The sequence below is a fragment of the Corvus brachyrhynchos genome, unplaced genomic scaffold (genome assembly GCF_000691975.1).
Source record: "Corvus brachyrhynchos isolate BGI_N302 unplaced genomic scaffold, ASM69197v1 scaffold1, whole genome shotgun sequence".
NCBI lineage: Eukaryota > Metazoa > Chordata > Aves > Passeriformes > Corvidae > Corvus > Corvus brachyrhynchos.
The window spans coordinates 5,525,494-5,531,856 of record NW_008237222.1 but is presented as its reverse complement, the minus strand read 5'-3'; the positions used below and the strand labels follow the sequence as shown (position 1 = coordinate 5,531,856).

Sequence of the window (6,363 nt, the reverse complement as noted above, 5' to 3'; positions counted from 1 at the left end):
CCCCTCAGCACCAGGCCCCGCGCGGGGGCTCCCCTGACGTGCGGCGAGCACCGCGCGGCGCCCCGGCGGCGGGTGTGGCCCCCGGGGGCTTCCCCTCCCACAGCTGCAGCACCTCGTCCATTGCTCCTCGACCCCTCCCCTGTGGGGCGCCACGTTCCTCTCCAGCGGTGCTGGGGCCCCCCACCAATTGTCGCCGCTGTCTCACAGCTATGTCAACGCAGAATTACACCGGAATAACTGATAGAAATGCTGTTTTTAATGAAAAGTCCAAAGCAGGGTCCTCCCCCAATGAACACTTTTCTATTAATGTTTAAAAAAAAAAAAATTACTTCTTTGACAGTAAATTGTGAATCTCTGGTGAAGACACCACTTACACTCTTCATAAATTCTTATTCTTCACCTTTTATATGCTAGACCCAGGTTACACACCACTCATACTCACAGCAGCAGCACAGATTTCCATATGGATAGTCTTCCTGATACATGCAGTTAGGCCTTGGATGCCTTTGCCATTTTGGTTCACAAATGTGGATTGCCTTGGGAGTTGAAGGGAGAGTATTTTTTTTCAAAATAAAGGTATGCTGTTTACCTCTGATTCATAGACAAATAAGCATGGATAATCTTAAAAAACTTAGTAAGAGAGCTTCTTTTGGTTAGTGATGTAAAATGCACACAGGACAAGAATCATTACACAGTTAGACTCAGCATTTACTGAGGTAATTCACCAGACATCTAGACAGTGGCCTTTCCAATGGTTATATGAACACAACTAAACAATCACACTCCAACCAGGAGTTAAAAAATCTGTAAAAATTATGCAAGGGCTGATTTGAGGGGGTGAAATGTTTTTTTATCCTTCCGAAATGCCCACATGACTAAGTTGTTGATAAAAGTAATTCCAGAAATCCTAAAGATTATATGATACTATGTAGTATATTGCCCAGAATTTTATTAATTTTTATTCTATGACTGGCAAGTATCTCAGCTTTTATTTAGAAAAAAATAAACATGGTCCCTATGTCTTGCTTCTCTGTCTACCAGTTAGGCCAAATCCTGTACTCAGATAAACCAGTAAAACAGTAAAAACTTAGACCATCTCCATTAATTTCAAATGCACAACAAATTGTAAGTTCAAATGTACAATGAATTATTAGCAGGAAAATCTAATCCAATATATATATATAAATAATTAAAGTGTTATGTAATACAAAACTAAAACCATTTGGAGTTTTCAAGGCATGATGATGAATTAAAACGAGAAACACTATTTTGAACATCTCCTTTGCAAAATCTTTTTAACCAGGGAGCATCATTAGACAGTAAATACAATATATAGTTGTAACTGAACCTAAGTCCTCTCGGAGTAGTTAAGGAACTAGCTCTAGCAGAGGAAATAATAAAAGAGTTTTAAAGAATGTTCTCTCCTCAAATTCAGAATCCTAGCATACAGGCTTCTGCCAATAATAAGTACTAGGAAAACATATTGAAACCCTGAACACAGTTAGTTAGGAAAATCCTTTTGCAAGTTCTTTCACAACCAATCTGTGGTTATTTCACCTTGCAAGTAGTTCTCATGAATCTTAGAGATCTTATGAGATCAAAGATATTTTCTTTTGCATGTCTCAAACTAGGAACTCAATGCAGTTTTCAAACAAGGAATTCCAGAATTCAGTTTTAAAGACTGAAAAATATGGAGTTTAGATATGCAATTAGGCTGATTTCTCATGGTATATTTTACATAAACTTCGCAAGCCACTAAGGAAGAGAGTTTTAAAAAAATATGTAAACATTTATAAAAGCATCTCTACCTTACTGCTTTTAAAAAACTGTCCTTCTAACTCAGTCCGGGAAACACTGAGCAGACATGATTCCCATTGATTTTTTAAATCTGTAGATATGTCAAAGAGATCTAAAAATATCCTGGAAATGTGAAAAGCAGAATAAATTTTTTAAAAAAAGATTTTTTTTTCTAGACATATAGTACTGGACTAGAATAAAGAACACAGAAGGAATTAGATTAACTATAAACATATCTCATTTTGACCCATGCATTTGACAGAAAAAATAAAGCTTGCATATTTTGTTCCAAAACCACATATATAAAAATGAATCCCCTCTGACAGTAAATCTGCAGGCAAGTGGTCTCTCATTCTCATCTGTGATTAAAGTCACGTATGACTTCCCTTCCACTCCTGCTGCTTTCAGCTCCTCCCTTTTCCACTCCTCTCTTCTCTCAAATAAAACTCTACTCTCAGCTTCATTCTAACCTTGTCATAGCTATTGTATTAGAATCAAGAGCTATTTCATGCTGCTTTAGTGAAATCCAGAGTGAATTGGAACCTTCGTTCTAACAGGAGCTGTGTAACCTTGCAAAGCCAGTACCAGGCTGATTTCAAATAATCTTTCTTTGATGGAGAAAACTGCAGAGCACCTGGGAGAATGGCACCCATACCTAGCGGAAGAAGAGAGAGAGTGTTATTCATGCCTTTTAAAGCAATGAGGTCTAAATGCAATACAGGCAAAGATAAAATAAAAATAATAATAATAATAAAAAAACCAACTACAAAATAGATGGAAGGACTTTATACCTGAAGTATTCTTCAGGTACTCTGGCTCAACTTAAGGATTCTGGGGAGAAGTGATTTGTGGTGTTGGACAGATGCACAGTTCTCCTTTGCTACCCGCGGTTAGGTGTCTGCCTTCTGGAAACTGCTCTGAAAAAGCTGTGTGTTCTTACTGTACCTGTACGTACCAAAAGAATCTACCTGTAAATTAAATTAGTCACAGAGATATTGAAAATTTGTGAAGTCCCAGTATGTACTGTAATGCCTGAATCAGCTGAAATATGAAGGAACTGGTTTGGGGGATACAAAAAGACATGCCAAGAGATGCTTTCAGGCAAAATGTGTGCCCTCCTGATTAAGAGCCAGACTTTCTCATGCAAAGGCCAAACCAAAAAAGAAGGAAAAATTCAGCAAAATATTTTTTAATTAAGTTGGGAAAAAAAACCCCAAAAATGAAATCATTCTTCATTTCCCATTTTCTCTAATTTAATACTCTAAAGAAAAATAAATACTGTTTCATAATGTACACAATGTAGGCTATGCACTGTGTAATTACAGTTCTACTCAGGACTCAGCACCTGAACTGTGCAGAAGTTCAATTCAGAATTCTGTCTGTTCACCACCACTGACAGACAGCCAAAGCTGCAGCAGCTGTCACTCACCATTTCCAAATGAGCGACCTCTGACTGGAATTGGTTTTTACAGTCCACCAGACTCTTAAAAAATGCAATTTTGATGTCCAATCTAATCCCTTAGCCTTACAAACAAGGTTGTTTTTATTCCATTTGTACTCCAAGTAAGGATGTAGCCATAAACAGGGGTTCTTCAGAAAATCTCCATGTTGAGGCAAACCTGTAACAAGATTAATATAAAAGAAACATGCACAAAAATGTGAATCTACTTCTGAACAATGCTTGGAATGTAGCATACACAAACCTCAGCAGGAAAAATATATTATTTAGCGTATTTTCCACTTCGTTGCTAAGAAACTGTTGCTTCATTTCACTATTGTCATTTGCAGAAAATTTTTGATTGTTCTTTTGCCATTTCATCTCATTGTAACAGCTATATAAATAAATGGGTTAAAAGGGAAAAGCACTGGATTGTATTCAATGTGCTTTCATCTGTAGCCTGGTCTCCCATATTATTTCCTGTAACTCAGTTACCTCCAATAAGATCTAAAAAACCAAACAGATTATTTTATGAGAACACAGAAAAGACCCTTAAATTTATCTTTATGTAATATATAAAATCTGAAAGATTGCAGTCATTGTGCTCTCCCTGTCTTTCTCTAAGAACTAGTAATGTTCTCCTACAGTGTCTAATCTGCTACCCTCTGTCCAAAAGTAGTTAAAAGCACATGCACAAAGAGAATAACAACAGAGAAAATAGAAAGTGTTGTTTTTCCTCATATCATCCAGCTATCTGTATGATTTTTTATCTGGCAGTAGGACCTAATAGCCAACTACTTTACAAAGTTTAAGTGAATGATTTTCTATTGTAAAAACTGGCTCTGCTATATTCATAAGAGGAAGCTGATGAGTCCAGTTCCTTGCTATGACAACCATGAACACTGTCTGTCATACTTATGTCAAATATTATATTAAAACTAACAACTTTTTGTCTTCAAGTATTCTTTACTCATTAGTTGCCATAGAAACTTAAGATTTCCTACCTAAAATTACTGTTGGCCAGTTTACCAAGTTTCTTCTTGTCATAGTGTCCTTTATTCTTCCTTTCCTGGTATTTAAAGACTGCAGTCATATCTGCTCTAATCCTTGATTAAACAAGCTAAGCTCAGAATTTAGTTTTCACCCCTAAAATAGGCTCCTCATTCTCCTGATTACCCTAGCAGTTCCCTTGGCATCTGCTGCAGTTTGACTTCACCTCTCTTGAATTAAGGTGACCAGAATATAGTATTAAACATAAAAACTTCCGGGTAATAATGCCTCTTGCAAAGAATGAATCTCTGTACAGGAGTTATCTTACCAAATATACTACATTGGCAGCTCACAGTTGATCTTGGGGTCAATTACTACTGTCATCCACAGTGACCTAAAATTAATTAAGTCCCATCTTAATGGTATAAATTCTCAGTATTAGCTTTAGCTGAATGTACTTTGTATAAGACAATTCATCCAATTATTCTGGTCCTTGAGGTCCTTTCAATCGGCTTTGATATCATAATTCCCCTCTGTATTAATAACTATGTCATCAGCAAATTTAATATTGTATCACAGTTATTCATTAAATAAGATTAGTCCACAAAACTTTAAGAAATGCAAGTAAACTCCATATAGCTGATAGATTAATCTATCAATATACACACCAATATGCTCCCCCAAAAGAAACATGCATTTCCCTTCCTCTTTAGCCAACTTCTTTCCTCTCAAAGTTCTGTACTATTCCCTTTTCCCCTATGAAAAATGTTTTGATGTTGTCCAGATAGATTACATGCACTTTATTTTTCTGCCCAGAAAACCAGTTACCCTCTTAAGGGACATGGCCTGATTTCCCATTTCCCCTCGGTTAACCAATATCGATTTTTATTTAATTTCCTGTTATCTTCATAACTTCCTTTACCATTCTTCCCTTGAAAATACATTCTGAAGTATCCATTGCATTTGACTGCATTTGCAACCATTCCAAATGTTTCTCTCATATTAAATGGAGTTGTTTTTGCTATTCTTCAATCACACAGAAAAATCTTCCCCTTGATAAATCTGTACTTGAAACAAGTCTTTGCTACTGTAACTAGAGTTAAACGTGCCAGTACTCTTAAATCTCACACCTGGAGATTATCTTGTTCTCCTGGCTTTATGAACACATTGGCTGTAGGAGCAGCATGATGTCTGACAAAAGGCTTCACAGAGATAAGAAACACATCTGTGAAGTTACAAGAACAAACAGAGAAAAAGTAAAAAAAGGCAGCACAGGCAAAGGGGTATATATTTTCAAATGAGGTTTAACAATGGAGAACTAATAAAGTGGAGAAATATAGAAAAGTATTCCAGAATACTGCAGAAAACAGAAAGAGGAATCCAACCTAAAACAGTTAACAACCCAACTCCCAGAGTTACTATTTTTCATGGTGCTATGCCATAAGATCTTGTCAGTCCTAGAATGGTATTCCAGAACTTCTGAAGATGACAACAGAGGCCTTAAGCTTGAGAACCAAGGCTTTACCTTGCCACTTCAGGACCAGGACAACAAATCTTGTCTGGCTGCATCCCAGAAAAGAGAGAAGAGCAAATTTTACAGTCTGCAAAGCACAGGAGGCATCAGGTCCCCCACTGGCCAGCAGCTGCATGTTTTTCAGGTGCACAGTGCACCGTGAGTATTAATATAAATCACAGTATGATGACATTCTTTTGTTAGCAGAAATAGCTATCAGAATCAGTAATTAAGCACATACTGACATTCTTGCAAGAGACCAAAAAAAAAAAAAAAAAAAAAAAAAGAGGGAAACCAAAGAATTTGATTACTAAGTGAAAGCCTACATCAGTTGCTCACTTGCAGATTCAACTGTTACTGGGTGCTGCATGAATCCCAAAATTAAAGGTATTGGTCGAAACAATCTTTGGCTTAACCCACCTTAGGAGAAGTCTTCCATATTTTATAAAAATTTAAAATATTAATTGAAAAAACATATAATATCTATTATCTAATACTGCACTCTAGGGACCAAACCACAATCTCTGGGCTACTGATCTGCAGGAATGTAAATTTACAGCTGGGAAGAACAGGATCGGTTACCAGGTAAAGTTCTATAACAAGGACATCAAACCCTTCAAGTTCT

General features: G+C 36.7%; 1 long non-coding RNA gene across 1 annotated transcript; it reads right to left on the bottom strand.

The window, feature by feature from the left end:
• Window positions 1-234: 234 nt before the first annotated feature.
• LOC108445397 lies at window positions 235-4,090 on the bottom strand. The gene is made up of 3 exons (XR_001860224.1): window positions 3,227-4,090; window positions 2,589-2,742; window positions 235-2,452 (listed from the first exon to the last, which is right to left on the bottom strand). It is a non-coding gene; the product is annotated as an uncharacterized LOC108445397 (long non-coding RNA).
• Window positions 4,091-6,363: the final 2,273 nt, after the last annotated feature.